Source organism: Bos grunniens, chromosome 13 (assembly GCF_055505025.1).
Source record: "Bos grunniens cultivar Pamir isolate PY7600 chromosome 13, Bosgru_T2T1.0, whole genome shotgun sequence".
NCBI classification, from domain to species: domain Eukaryota; kingdom Metazoa; phylum Chordata; class Mammalia; order Artiodactyla; family Bovidae; genus Bos; species Bos grunniens.
The window spans coordinates 14,155,691-14,171,654 of NC_141177.1; positions in this window are offsets into that span (position 1 = coordinate 14,155,691).

Sequence of the window (15,964 nt, forward strand, 5' to 3'; positions counted from 1 at the left end):
GCTTACCAGACAGACTGGTGGCAAAGCCCACGAGGTACTTAATGAATGGCAGAGAAACCCTATGGACAAGAGAGTCTCAACCTTGATTGCCTGTTAGGATCACCCAAGCAGCTTCTAGAAGCCTTGATTCTCAGGCCACTGCCCAGTAGTCAAAGCCTCTTGGAATGGGACCCAGGTTTCAGGGACTCCATTGTTCAGCTGAGTTTGAGAACCATCATCTTTCTCTCCTCTACTGTCCCCTACTATCACGGCTTTGACAATGTCTGCAAGGAGGCAAGAAGGAACCTCACACATGCTGAGGACCTGATATGCATTAGACCCTGTGCTGGGAATTTTCCTTATATGCCATTTTCATAACAACGCTGAGAAGTACATATGATCATTTTCACTTCCAGGTGAGGAATCCAGCTGCTCAGAAGGGCAAAGTGACATGCTTGAGGTCACTTAAACCCAAGTAAGTGGTGAGGTTGGGAGATGACTCAGGTTTTTCTGGCTCCAAGTCTTATGATCTTTCAGTTTCATCAAGGTGCATGCGCTAAGAGAAGGGACCCAACCTTGCTATGCCCAGGGTGGGTGTTAGCTATTACGTCCTTGTCCTAAACTGATTTGAACAATGTTTAGGCTCTCCCTTGTCCCCAGCGGGAGAAGCAGGAGACAAAACAAGAGCTGAGATGTACGAAGTAGCATGTATCCTCATTCCTGATCTTTCTGCATCTCCTGCAATAACTCCAGAACTTTCTGCCTTATGTGCAATTCTAACCATCTGCATTATTTGCCATCCAGCTTGCACACTTGCATACACAAACACTTTCCTTCACACACAAACACAGACACACATTTTCACCCACTCATTAAACAAATATTATGGGGAATCTACTCTGTGCCAGGCACTGGATGTGTGTGTGTTACACCTGATTATATAGGGAGGAGGTTCACTGAACATAATGTTAAATGCATAAGCTCTGCAGATAGATGACTTGAATTTTGAGCCCACTCTCCCAGTTGTATGAACTTAGCCAAGTTAGTTAAGCTGAATTATTTCTTCTTCTGCCATTACTGTTCTGTATAAGAATTTATACACACATCTCCCTGGGTTTGGAGCTAAAATAAAAGTGGGAGCTGGTGGGGGGGTGGTGGACAGCTCACAGGCCAGCGTCCTCGGAGTTTGTCCCTCAAGTCGGCTGCGGCTCCCGTGGCAGCCGCTGTGTCTGCCCTGATCCCTCTCCAGCTGAGGTGTCAGCTTCCAGCTTCCAGGGGGATCAGGTATCAAGCCAGGACCGGCCAAGGCCAGCCAGAGGAGACCTGGAGGCTGGGGGTGTTCGTGCTGAGCCTAGTGCTGTGTGAGCATAAGATAGAACTGCCTGCCACCTTGATGCCTCCTGATGCCTTGGGCAGTAGGAGCAGGTGTGAGAATCCTTTCTCCCTCCTGGAATTTCCCTGGCTGCTCTGAGGGCTCAGACAGACAGACAGATCGACATCCCTTGGGACGTTAACCTGTGCTATGGTTAAGGGCATGGGGCTCTGGCCTTGGACCCATCTTAGTAACTCTCAGCCTCTATGTTCAGCTCACAGCTGGTGCACGATTACAGATCTCAGATGTTGAGTGATAAGTTTGAACCTACTCCCCTTGTTTTAATACTCAGGTTTGGTCAATTTTTCTGGCTTTAGTCCTTAAAAGAAAAAGAAAAAACACAACAACCCTGATTCAGAGAATGTTTGGACCTCATTGAAAGTCAGTTCTTCCTTGCTGTGACTTAACGGGATTCCTGCAGAATCACAGTGAAGACAAAGTTTACCAAGTTGGACAGATGGACACAGGCCCTTTGCCAGAATCCCTGGAGACCCTGTGGAAACTGCTTTGGCAGGACAGCTGCACAACATGAGGGGCGGAGGAGTCTTTAGACCTGCATTTGAATGTGCATTGTGTTACTGTTCAGCCCTGGGTAAGTTATTTAACCAAGCTGAATCTCAGCACCCTCTTCTTGGCTCTGAGTAAGGGCATCAGATAAAAGTGTGTTGTAATCCACTGATTTTAACTTGACTGCTTCTCTCTGACGCCTGAAACAAGGTCAAAGTTCTCTGTTAGATATGTTCACAATATAATGATCCTTCCCCCAGAGCCCTCATCCCTGCGTCATCGGCTATTTACCTGTGGACGACTTGTTTGCTAGCTACTGCAGTCAAATACGAATTCTGTGAAACAGGCATCTTGTTTAACTTGCTCATTGTTGTACCTCCAGCCTAGCCTGGAGCCTGGCACATAGCAGATGCTCAGCAAATATTTGTTGAATCATGAACTTGGGAATGGCCCAACTCACGCAGTCAGACTCACTGATTTATAAAGTGGCCTGTGCCAAGAGTTCCTGGGGGCCTGATGTCAGTGATGTCCCCATAGACTGACCTGGTTCACAGGTTAGGTAACAGGCCTCGTGTCTCCTCTGAAAGAGGGAGACAGCTGAGCTGAGCTGCCTCGGAAACAGGAAGAGAGTGTTGGGGGAGAGTCACACTGCCTTCGACCCTGAATGCCTGTTCACATGGGGCTTGGAAGGGAGGTTGGAGAATCCTTGGTGAAGCTGTATGTGGTCTCCTGTCTCCCCAGCAAGGACACTGAACAGATAGGGCGCTACCCAGACAGCAGGGTTTTCCGGGACAGAGCCTGGTGCTGGGAGTAAGGAAGCAGAGTCCTGCAGATACAACTATAAGACCTAAGATGACAATATGGGCATCTCTGATAACATCACCCACTTGTCATGAGAATCAAGAGAGATCATGCAATTCAAGCATCAAATAATGATAGCAGTGGATTATAACACATTGAATAAAAGAAGAATCTGCGTCCATATAGTCAGAAATTTAAAAATGAATTCAAAGGATTCCCTGGTGGTGCAGGGTATGGGAATCTGCCTGCCAACGCAGGGGATACAGGTTTGATCCCTGGTCCGGGAAGATTCCACATGCCGAGGACCAACTCAGCCTGTGGCCATAGCTACTGAGCCCGTGTACTAGAGCCCGAGAGCTGCAACTGCTGAGCCAAAATGCTGCAGCTACTGAAGACTGTGTGCCTAGAACCAGCGCTGTGCAAAAAGAGAAGCCACCGCAATGACAAGTCTGAGCACTGCAATGCAGATCCAGCGCAGCCAAAAATAAAAATAAAAGAAGCTGTTAAAAAATGAATTCATAAATAGAGGGGAAAAGTCAGAACTCTGTTGTATTCTTACAGTAGAATGCCAAGTGGGAAATGTAGAAGAGGTTTAGAAGTATCCATCATTTTGCACCCATCACAATAACAACTGATTCAGGTAAGAATCATCAATAGAGACTAAAACGAATGTGTACAAGGATGTTTACGTATCTCAAGGTGTCTCTCCCCCAATTACCCATGGATAACAAAGGGAAAACAATAGCTTTACTGTGGAGAAAACTAGGATCACCACCTTATCCAAGTGATGGGGGTCAGCTTCACCAAGAATGGGACAGAATGCCCTGAGAAGAACACATCACTTCTGTGGTGTTTCAGCTCCAAATTCATCACCTAAATGGTGGCTTAGATGGTAAAGAATCTGCCTGCAATGCACGAGGCCCGAGTGTCATCCCTCGGTCGGGAAGATCCCCTGGAGAAAGAAATGGCTATCCACTCCAGTATTCTTGCCTGGGAAATCCCATGGACAGAGGAGCCTGGTGGGCTACATACAGCCATGGGGTCACAGAAGAGTTGGACATGACTGAGTGACTAACACTTTCAATCACAAGGTCACGAAAGACAAAGAGAAGGGAAGTCTGAAGTGGAAGAAGGAGTCTGAAGAGACACGACCAGTAAATGTCACATGTGGTCCTGAACCAGACTCTGACATAAGAAAATAAATGGCTATACAGAGCACTAGTGGGGACTTTCCTGGTGGTCTAGTCGTTAAGAATCTGCCTTGCAAGGCAGGGGATGCTAGTGCAATGCCTGGGTGGGGAACTAAGATCCCACACGCCCAGAGGCATAAGTCTGCATGCCGTAACTACTGAGCCCACATGCCACATCTAGAGACATGACGAAACAAAGATGCTGTGTGCTGCAATTAAGACCCAATGCAGCCGAATAAGTAAATAAATAAACATTTAGAAGAGAGCATTAGTGGGAGGGCTGGCAACGTTTGACTATGGACCACAAACTAAATAATAGCATGGGGTCTATGTAAATTTCCTGATTCTGACTATTATAATGTTATGTGAGAGAATGCCCTTGTTCTTAGGAAATAGGCCCTGATGTCTTTAGGGTTCAAAAGGGGAAGTGGGACAAGGAACTGGAGGCCTTGGCTGGATACAAGGCTACTTTCTTGAGTGTTGCCAGGAAATCTGCTCCCGGCTGGAGGAACTTAGCCATTGGCTGGTGCTTCTGTGTCCTGTACACAGATGCAGGCTACCTGTAAATGAGCCCTTTGGGCTAGGTCACCCACCCGCCATGGCTGGGAAATGGGGGTTCTTGTCCTTTACAATCTCCAGATCTTCCCTCCCCCACGCCGTCAGCTCCCCATTACCCAGAAGACGAGCCAAAGACATAATGTTCTTCTGTTTATGTACTATCTCTGCTCCCAGTCAAAACCCACTAGAAAATACATCGAAACAAAATTAACTTGACAGGGAAATGGATATTTGAATGAAGCTTCTGCTTAAAACAATAATTCATCATGTTCCGCCGTACATCTCTACAAAACCAAGATCACGGGTGGTTTAGCTGAAATGAGGGAATTCATTACTCCCCGAAACATCTCCAGGACTCATTTCACAGGGACTGGGGGGTATGGGGAATGAGGGAGGGAACAGACCTCGACCGAGCTCCCCACACCTGCACAACCTTTGTATGCATGTCACCCCTGAATCCTCACAGTGCTCTGGAGACAATGATCAGGACAAGTTTCGCAAACAAGGCCCCTGGGACTCTTAATGAGAGCCGAGCCCAAGATCACCCAGCTGGGAAGTGATGGGCCAGTTTGTTTTTGTTCTGTTATGGAAAATTTTGCAACTCTATTTTTTAAAAAAGAAATTATTTTTAAATGGGAGTATAATTGCTTTACAATGTTGTGTTAGTTTCTGCTGTACAACAAAGTGAATCAGCCACATGCATACAGATATCTCCTCCCTCTTGAGCCTCCCTTCCCACAGCCCCACCCCATTCCACCCCTTAGTTCATCAGAGAGCAGCGAGCTGAGCTGTACAACGACTTCCCAGTAGCTGTCTATTTTACACATGGTGGTGTATGTATATGTCAATGCTACTCTCAGCTTGTCCCACAGTCTCCTTCCCCTGCTGTGTTCACAGGTCCATTCTCTACATCTGTGTCTCTTTTCCTGATGGGCCAGTTCTTCAAGGTTGCTCTCATCAAGGCTGGGATGGACTGCCTTACCCACCTCATAGCCTCCTGACCACCTAGGAGAGTCAGCCTGTTTCTGTCGGGGAGGGAAGTCACAAACCCTCTCATGCAGTTAAAAGCCCTCAGCCCTGTCCAGGACACATATTCCTCTTGGGTGCTCTTACAGATGTCTGATAGATGTTGGGTAACTCGGACAAAGTGTAGTGGCGTATGGAGTCCTGGTTAGAGGGCTCACAAAGGCAGTTTGTATCATTTATTCAATCAGTTCTGTATTAATTGATTCATTCTGCAAACACAGGTTGCATCCCTACTGTGTACTGGGCCCTGGGGATGTGAACATGGAGCTTAGAGTCTAGTGTCTCAAAATTCTGCCCCCAGAATCAGCACTAATACCTGGGAACTTGTTAGAAATGCAAATTCTGAGGCCCTACCCCATGCCTACTGAGTCAGAAATGCAGGGAGGGCGCCCAGCCATCTGGGTCTTAGCAAACACCACCCCTCTCCCCGCGACCCCACCCTCCCCCCGGTGATTCTGATGTGTACGAAGGTGTGAGAGCTCTGCACAGGGCCCGTAAAATAATGGCAGGCTGTGAAAATAACAGCTAGGGAAAGAAGCAGTTGAAAACTATGGGGCTCTGACCATGTTAAACAGTACCCAGGACTGCATGGGGGATAGTTGTACTTCCCAATTCCACCGTGTCTGGAAGTCTGGTCTTTTCCTTGCCCCAGACAGAGCAGCTTTAAATCCAGAATAATAGAATAATAGTAGAATAAATCCAGCAAGTGACCCATGGCCCAGCTCAGCCTGGACACATGAGTCCTGCTGGGAGCCCAGGGATGCCCTGGGGGACCTAAGATGGGAAGTCAGCTGGACCTAAAGATCGTGAGCTCTTTTTAGGTTGTGTCTCCCCTAGGGTGTCAGTGAATTAACCAACATTTTCAGGAAAATCAGTGATTCAACCAGATGGCATCAAAAACTGAACTAGGGGACTTCCCTGGTGGTCCAGTGGTTAAGCATCCTGCTTGCAATGTAGGGCACACAGGCTCAACCCCTCATCGGGGAGCTAAGCTCCCACATACTGCAGAGCAACAAAGCCACGTGCCTCAACTCCTGAGGCTGAGGGCCACAGCTAGAGAGTCTGTGCCTCGCAATGAAAGACCCAGCCTGACGCAGTGAAGATCCTGGGTGCCACAGCTAAGGCCCAACACAGCCCAGTAGACTAAAAAAACTGAGCAGGGAGTTTAGGAAGTATTTGGGACGCAGTTCACAAAATAAATCATTCAGTTTATCCAATATTCAGACTTCTAGCCCACACCCCCCAGATGCTTTTGAGGCAGATCTAGGGGAAGCCCAGACTTTGCCTCTCCTACAAGCTTTAGGGTAGTCTCAGCGCAAATGGTTTGAGGGATACGCATTGAGAAACACTGCCTTGTGAAATGCATTCAGTGGGGCAGGCTCATAGCTCTAGTCACACTCAGAGGCTTATAATCCGACCACCCCTGGCTCCTGGGCGCCTGGAGACAGGTCTGTGGTTTGGGGCAGTTTTCTCGGAAGAGAATGAATATCTACGGTCATCTGATGAGTGATAACAGGGATGAGAAGAGCCTGTAACTTGGCTGGGAAGTGGCTCTATAAGCAACAGAGACGTAATGAAGCCTTTCTCATTTTATAAAAGTTGCTTTGAAATCTAATTGGACTATGAAAGCTGAGATCTCAGACTATTTTTAAGCAAAGCATGAGTTCATCAGGAATAATCAGTGCCAGAGCTCCGCCCATCAGGCTTCACTGGGGCAAGCTATGTGCTTCCTTCAGAAAGGTCCTTGAGGGTGGGACAAGTGGATGGAGAAGAAGGGGACCAGACTCACACACACACTGAGCTCTGTGATGTGGGTGACAGTTAGGGGAGGAGATGGGGAGGTGGAGAAATCTCCAGACCTTCTCAAATGTCCCAGCTGGGCCCTCAGGGGAAGAAAGAGTGGACACCTGCGGTGTGGATGGTGGGTGACCGCCTCTGTTAGAACTGTTGTTTTTCATTCGCTGAGTTGTGTCTCACTGTTTGAGACCCCATGGAGTGTAGCCTGCCAGGCTCCTCTGTCCATGGGATTTCCAGACAAGAACACTGGAGCGGGTTGCCATTTATTTTTCCGGAGGACCTTCCCAACCCAGGGATCGAAAGTGCATCTCCTGTATTGCAGGTGGATTCTTTACCACTGAGCCACCAGGGCAGATTAGAGGAAGCAAATACAATACATTTCCACTCTCTATGGGTGAGAGCTGTGGGGATGGCTTAGTGAGAAGGAGCATGAAGTTTTGGAGCCAGATTCTAAACTGAAGCTCAGCCCTGCTCACTTACTCACTGTGTGATTTGACACATTTTGCAACCGTTCTAAGTCTCAAGTTTCCCCATCTGTAAAATATTAATAATAAGACTAACCTTCAGAGTAATAAAATGAAATCAGAATAGCAATCACAGTTAAGCTGTGTGTGCTTTATGTACACGTGTTATTTCAATTGGTCTTTACAGCAACTGTATGAAGTTCAGGGACGTGGCGGGCTTTGCCTTATTAAATGCAAACAAAGCATTCCGGATAGCCTTTGGTACAGAGTAGGTGCTCAATTAATATTTGTTTCCTTCCTGGGGCAAGGGGAAGGGATGGTAAGGAGGCTTGTTTCAGAGAACAGAGCTCTCCCATCAGCTGCACTGCCCCAGGCAGTAGCGACAGCCGATGACTGAAGCCTGCTGAACCAGAGCAAGACTTCCAGAACCAACCGGTGGGATATTTCTGATCCTGCGGCTGACATTCAGCCGAGCAGGCGGGTTTGGTAGTGCCTGCGTGAGCCAGGATGCACGGACTCCGGAGATGCTCACGTGACCACTGCCGGCCCGCTTTGCAGGAACATCTCACCCAGATGTGCCTTCCTTGAAGAGGAGGAATGCAAAAGGCCATTTTTCACTTTTAAATAGCTTTCATTCTATGTCTTAATAAATGCACGTTTGTTGATTTGTGTAAGCATGATGTGGGAAGTCTGCAAATGGATGCAATCTGCACCGAGGCCACATGTAAGCACCAGTGAGCACTTTTGAATAATGAATCCCTCCCGTAAAAGACGGACGCTATTCATAATAATTCCTTGCTTTTCTCATTTTGCCGCGTACAGTAGCGATTAATCAATTTGCAATGTTATGTCACCCGCAACAAATTGCTAGCACCAAGACAAATTTATTGCTTTATGATAAAAGAACTTGTTTAGGTAGAAATAAATTAAATTTGGGGGGCTTGTTCTTTGGGTTTGATGTTCACATAGGTGACCCATAGCGAGTGGGCTGGGGGAGGATAAGAGGTCTAGATGATTCGGGTAAGGACCTGGCACCCTGGGGGAGTAGTATAAGGGTGTTTGCTCAGTTACTGACCCCGCGACAGAACAGCTCTGATGGGAGGCAGTAACATTGAGAGCTTCTGGTGGTTCTTGGCCTGGCTCTCCATGTTTGGAAGTGTAATTAATTTAGAGTTCTGCACAGAGTTTTGGATAATCAGCAAGCTCCAGGAAAACACATTTTCTTCCCCTTCTATATTTCACTTGAGTGATAAGATCTCAATTTCTTTCAAATTGGGAGAAAGAGACCTCTATTCTAGAAACTTGGGAGAGAAGGAAACCTTCATTAAAGGAACTGGGAACAGAGTTCAGAGACCAGAGTGTGACAGTCTCCGAGGCATCCATTGATCAAGGCTGCTGATGTATTAAAATACTGGGGGAGAAAAGGCCAAAATGAGTTACCAAAATTGTGGTATAGTAAATGTTACCTTTGGCAAACGAATGCTTTTCATCCATGTAACATATAATTCTCTATAATGGTGTCATGAACACAGACAGTGTAAAAAGCTCTCATTTAAAGTCTTTTATGGTATAAAGGCCAGCTTGGCTGGGTTGCCACCATGGCAAGAGTGACCTGGGGACATATAGCCCTGTTCTCTGTATCACATTCGTAGAAAAGACACTCAGGGATGGGAAAGCATTTTGCCCGAGGGGGTGGGAGAAGTGTCTGACTCGCAGGATAGCACACACGTTTGTCATTAATTTCTACTCCATTAATTTGGAATCTGGAGAGGAATCAGAGCCGGATGCATTAATTCTGACCCCTCCCCCAACACACACACACACACACACACACACACACACACACACACACGTGGGGGAGTTTTTTCTTAAGCAATCTGATAGTCTAACATGATTTGTGAAAAGCAGGTTTCAATTAGGAAAGACATCAGATCCACCACTTCCGTGAGGGGATGTTTCTGCCCCAGCTCACCAAAATCCATTCTTTTTGGCTCTTAAAGCAGGTGCTGGGACCACCTCCTGCTCACCTTGATACCCATGGTCCATCTGCCCTGGAAAGTGCCCCAGGGACTTTCTTGGGTTACAGTCTCTGTCATCCTCCTTTCATTTCAGCCTTGGCAGAGACGGGGGGCCACGGAGGCCCGCTTGCAGAGGCTTCTGCAGCCTCTCTGCAGGATCTGAGCAGCCTCTTGGCTGCCCCCCAACCCCCATGCCCACATCCAGAGCCTGTGAACAAAGGCCTGCACAGGACCCACATCATTTGCTGGGACCCTTTCTATGGCCTTTTGGCTGAAGGGGCCCCAGGGGCACGTGGCAGCCCAGGGGGTGCCGGACTCACCTGGCGCTGGCTTCTTTGTCTTCCACTGTGCCTGCTCGGTGACTCCAGTCGGCCCAGGTCCTGGCTGGGGGAGCCAGCAGCCCCCTGTGTGCCTGGCCAGGCCTGCCCACTCCCTGGACAGCTCCTTAGTGGGGGTCCTGCAGGAGTTCCCAGCCCTCGATGGGGCTCTCTTACCCTTGCTCCCGTTGCCCGCCTGCTGGCTAATTCTGATTATTTCTCTTTCTCCTTGCTCTCTTGGGCGCCTTTATTCCTGACCGTGCATTTTCTCTGGACTCAGAATTAAAAAAAAAACCCACACTGCTAATATCCTTGTCAGCCTTTCCTGAATCATTGCTGTGCAGTGCCTGGAGCCACGGGCCACTGCCTTCTGGCCAGCAGACTCTGTCCCTGAGCCTTCCTGTCCCTGGGGTCCGGCAGCCCTGGCTGGCTCTCTTTACCTCCTGAAGACAACACTCAGAGGCCCAGATCCTCTGAGAAATGTCCAGGTCGGGGAGGCAGATGGTGGGGGCTGGGGATCGGTGAGGAACTGAGAATCCCGCTGAGGTTTTCCATCTTACAGGTGACTTCTCGGAAATGCTATTTAAAAAAAATTTTTTTTAAGTGTTTCCTCTACATTGTCTCATTTTCTATCATCATCTCTGTTTTAAAGATGAGGAATCCAGACCTCAGAGGACTTAGTGATGTCCTTGAAGTCTCACAACTGCTAAGGGTCGGGACTCCAACCTCTACTCAAGTACGGGAGGGAAAATCATCCCCAGATGAGGAGACTGAGAGTCATGTTGCTGAAAGAGCAGATCTCAGATCATGCAGCCGTGGAGGTGGCCCTAGAAGTGGAATTCAGGCACCGTAGGGTCCAGGCCAGTGCTGAAGCTGGGCAGAATTTTCTCCTGGTGTGTTGTCCATGAAAAGCCAGGTCAGGCCAGGCTAGGAAACACCCACCAGAAGATACTTGAAAGCCTCAGGTCAAGAGTTCAAGGTGACTGGTAGGCTGTCCTGGGTACACTGGTCTCATCACAGGTACATAGGATCTACTGGGGAGCACACATTTGTATTTCCAGGAAGAAGGCTGTGTGATCTGGGCAATGTCCCCACTCTGTGCTAAGGTATGTGTGTGTATGCGAAGTCGCTTCAGTCGTGTCCAACTCTTTGCAACCCTTTGGATTGTAGCCCACCAGGCTCCTCTGCCCATGGGATTCTCCAGGCAAGAATACTGGAGTGGGTTGCCATGCCCTCCTCCAGGAGGTCTTCTCAACCCAGGGATCGAACCCCTATCTCTTATGTCTCCTGCATTGGCAGGTGAGTTCTTTATCGCTAGCACCACCTTGGAAGCCCCTGCACTGAGGACGATGGACTAAATATGCTTCTGATTGGTAACTGAGGTTTCCAAAATCCTGGTTCATGCCCATCAATTTCATCAGAGACACAGAAAGAAGGTGTCACTTAGCAAATGCACCCTCCTCCAGTCAGTCCTCCTTGATTCCCCACTCAAGACAGAACAGATCCTCTCCCTCCTTGGTCCTGCAGCCTATACTTCTCTGAATGGTCACCTTTCTATTGAATGGGCCAACTGTTCCCCCACCATCCCTCACCTCGGCAGAGCCGTGGCCATTACATTTCTCATGGAGGCCTAGCACCTATACAGATGCGCAGCCAGTTGCGTGGACATCAATTTGCCCAGTTACAGTCAGTTATACACATGCCTACCACCCTCATCCTCTCCTGGAGACACAGCTACACACAGAAACACTGCCCCACACATCACACTCAGACAGTGTCACTTGCCTGCACACTCACATATATACACACAGCCCTGCAGGCAAACACATGCCCTCTTAGAGTCTGCCCGGGTCTGTCCAGGCCAGTTTGTGCAGGACAAGCACCTCCTCATCCTGGTATTCTGAGTGTCCTTCCTAGAACAGAGCCTGTGGCTGATTCTCTGGTCTGTAGGGAATGGGAAATTGGCCTGCTCTGGCCGAAAATTATAGGGCACCAAGCTCTAACACTGGAACTTTCTGTTCAAGAAGCCCATTCCAGCTGGAGCCTGCCTTCTTTGTCCTCTCTGCCAGATAGACCAGTGTCAGCTATCTCCAGGAAGCATCTGCCCGCATCACACCCCTCATCAGATAAGCCCCCTTGCTAAGGGCTCCCGGGGCCCTGTCACCACCCTGCTTTGCCACCTCGGCACTTTCTCAATAACTCGCCAAGGTGAACTGTTGCTCACTCAGTCGTTTTCTTTTCCCATCACAACTGGAGCTTTGTTTTTCCCTGGGACAAATGACCTGTCCCGGGGCTGGTGGCTTAATGGAACAGTAGACAAGAAAGAGAAGGAAAAGCCAGCATCTCTGCTGAACTCTGGTTTGTTCTCACCCCCAAAATACTGCGAGTCCTAAGAGAGGGGCACAGTGACAGACCATGGACCACGGGTCTGATGGGCATGGGCTTAAACCCTAGCTTGGCCCCTTCCCAGCTGTGTCATTGTGGACAGTCCCTGGGTCTCTGTAAGCCTCGGTTTCTGCATTTGTAAAATGAGCATAACCATTTGACACTTACAGGGTTGTTGGGAGGATTCAATGAGATTAAATGCATGTTAGAAGCACTTGATAAATGATAGCAGGCTCTAAAAATGTTAGTGACTAAGACTGTTGTTTTAACTATGAACGTATAGTTCATAGTTAAATGAAACTCTGAAACTCAGGCAGGGCCTGAGTGGTGGTTCATATAAGGCTGGACCTCCAGCTTCTGGCAGAGGAGAGAGGTGAGAATCTGGGCAAGGGGTATGGATCTGTCTTACAAAGCAGGAGAGAACCAGGTGGGTCAGCTGTTTCCTTCGCTGGTGTGAGCTGTCCCTAGCTACTTGTCATTGATCAGCTATGCCTGTAAGGCTTAGGAGATTACCATTTTCCTATGAAACTCAGAGGGAGGGAGCTTATGGATAAGGAGCCCGACATGGATTCAGACCACATTCGTGTTGGTCATTTTTAAACATATTATCCCATTTCATCTCCAAACAATTGGCAAGGGAAGGATTATTACAAATGAGGACATCATGGCTCAGACAGATAACAGCCCCTAAGTGGCTGAGCTGGGAAGTGAACCCCTGATTCCTGACTTCTGGTGATGGTCTGCTCTTCATCCTCTCTGCCACCCTTGGAATGTGAACGGCAGAAAAAGCAAGCTGATTTGCAATGATGAAACCAGCTTCCTTGCCCTTGGAGGCAAGATGCTGAACAAATCCATATTGTAAGCAGTACTTACAGTGAATCTTCCTCCACAGAACAGTTCAGACAAAGGCCTAGTTTATACAGCTGAATATGAAATATGGCTGATGTCTTAAGACATTTATATAAAAAGACTATTTCTTTACTATCACAGCCTCAAAGCCACCTCTTACCAGAGGCTGATCTGGAAGGCAGAAGACTGGGGAGATTTTTCCATGAACTTCTTGGGGTTCCTCAGGTCAGTTTCACTCTCTCTCTGGGTCTCTGTTTTTCCATCTGTAAAAGAATGTGGCTTTCCGGGGTGATTTCTCTGGATTACTTTTTATCTCCCCAAATTCATAGCTACGGTGGCACTAGTGGTAAAGAGCCTGCCTGCCAATTCAGGAGACGCAAGAGACGTGAGCTCGATCCTTGGGTCAGGAAAAGCCCTGGAGAAGGAAATGGCAACCCACTCCAGGCAAGTATTCTTGCCTGGAAAGTCCTAAGGACAGAGGAGACTGGCCGGCTACAGTCCATAGCGTTGCAAAGGGTTGGATATGAGTTAGAAACTGAGCATACACAAATGTAGAGCTCGTGTTAGATTAACAATGTAGGTTTTTCCAACTTGCAAATTCACTGATTGGCAAACCCTTACAGGGGTGGACTACATCAAGGATGTTTGGTCAATATTTTTAGAAAAACCAAAAATAATTCACGTTGGGTATAGAAACCCAGGTAGAAACGGCTGCTCCTGTCTGACTCCATCGTGTTCACAAAAGAAGAATTTTTGGCCCCTGAAGCCTGTTTCCTTGTCACTGCTTTGAGTTGTGGCTCTCCTTTCTGTAGAGGGAGTGGCCAGGTTCTGGGTCCCAGGTGAACTGCCCACCTTTGTCCTTGTCAGAGGTGATAGGAAACTTTCTCAGGACTCTTCCTTCTGGCAGAAATACGAGTCCCCAGAATGGGCAGCGGGGCTGGCCTCCTGGCTGTGAGGCGGGGGCTTCTGCCAAGATAGATGGAGCAGCCCTGGACGTGTATTCTTCTGGTACTTTCTTTTGGTTGGGGGTGCTCTTAGGAAGGGCCTTAACATCTGCTAACTGCTACCAACAGATCAATCTGTTGACAGAGCTGCTCTTCTTGCGTGTGCATTGAAACACCAGTCCCCTTGTGGGGATTCAGGCTGGCCAACTCCGTTTGCCAAATGCAAATGCATTAACCTTACAATTGGGTAATCTAATAAAAAGGATCAATGGTCTGATACGGTGCTTATGGAGTCATTTACTGCAAGCAAGAGCAATTTAGCTGGGACCCAGAGGAGCGGCTGGGGGATGCGATTCAGGAGAAAGGCTCGAGCTGGCCGGTGGTCCTCCCTGACGTCCCGGGTGAAGCCCCCCGCCACCTCCCCGCCACTGTTCAGAGATGCTGAGTGGGCGAGGGAATGGGCCGGGTGTGTGCCATTCATTCCTGCCACTGTAATCACTTAGAGGTTCAATTAAGTATAAATCATTAGTGGTATTTCAAGTTACTTTATCCAGGCCCGTGCATAACACACTTGACTGGCGGTGGGGAGCTTTCTGCGACTAGATTTAGCGAGCGAGCGAACAAGGCAGTCATATGGGTTTTTCTGCTATGAAATTGATAAATGAAGCGGGCATTGGAGGTGCAGCAGTAATTTCTGTGGTGCAGCCAAGTGCTCTCTCCCTTGTCTCCTCCAGCGATGAGGGCATGGGCCCCTTTAATGCGGCAGCTTTCCCCTGGGGGCCCCAAAGCCAGGCTTCACTGCCGGCTTTGGTTTTATTTCCTTGTGGAGAACTTCCCAGAGCAAGCCCTGGTTCATTAGCGAGAATATACCTGGGGAGGAGAAAAGAAAAAAAAAAAAAAGAGAGAGAGAGAAATGAAAAAAAAATAGGATTACTTCACCCTTGTTCATTCTGATGAACACTGATTTTTTTCATCATTTCTTTGGAGTAGGAAGTAGCGCAGAGGACAAAAATCAGGCTGTCTAGGCAACTGAATGCCTTCTTCCCATGCATGCAGTGTTCCCCGGTGGCCCGCATCCCTGTCTGAAAAGCATATTTTCTCCTAATCGGTTTTACAGCTCTTTTAAAGTAATATGTCAGATCATTTTCCCCATATACATAGTTAATGAAAGTAACCCTACAAATTCATTTTAAATAGATGGAAGTTGTTATAACCCTGATCCAGAATTTATTACGTTCATTACAATCTTGCTGAAGTAGGTAATGTAATGGACTATTACTTTTATTATCTTTTTAATCCCTCAAAATTATTAGGAACTGACTAATATTTGGCATCACCCTGTTAATGTTTAAACAGAAATTGATACTTTAATTCTTCTAATAAACGATGGGGCACTCTGAGTGGAAACAAAAGCCTGATGGGGTTTATCTCGATCAGACCCAGAGACTTTTAAGTGGGACTCAGGGGTTTGAGAGCAATTATTTCCAGGCAGGGTATCTTCATCAAGTACTCAGGAAGGACAGAAGAGCAGAGATGGAGACAGCGACAGAGAAACCCAGACGGAGGGCAACGGAAACAAGGCAGAAAAGTGAGAGGGAGAAAAATTCCACTCACACGTCCAAGTTCTAATTGTGATTCATAAAAAGCTCCGATTTGGGCTGATAACCACGCTAGCGGACGCTTTGTCTTTTTCTCCTTTCCTTCGCCCTCCCCTCCCCTCCTTCTCAGATTAAAAAGATTTTTCTTTCCAACCATCC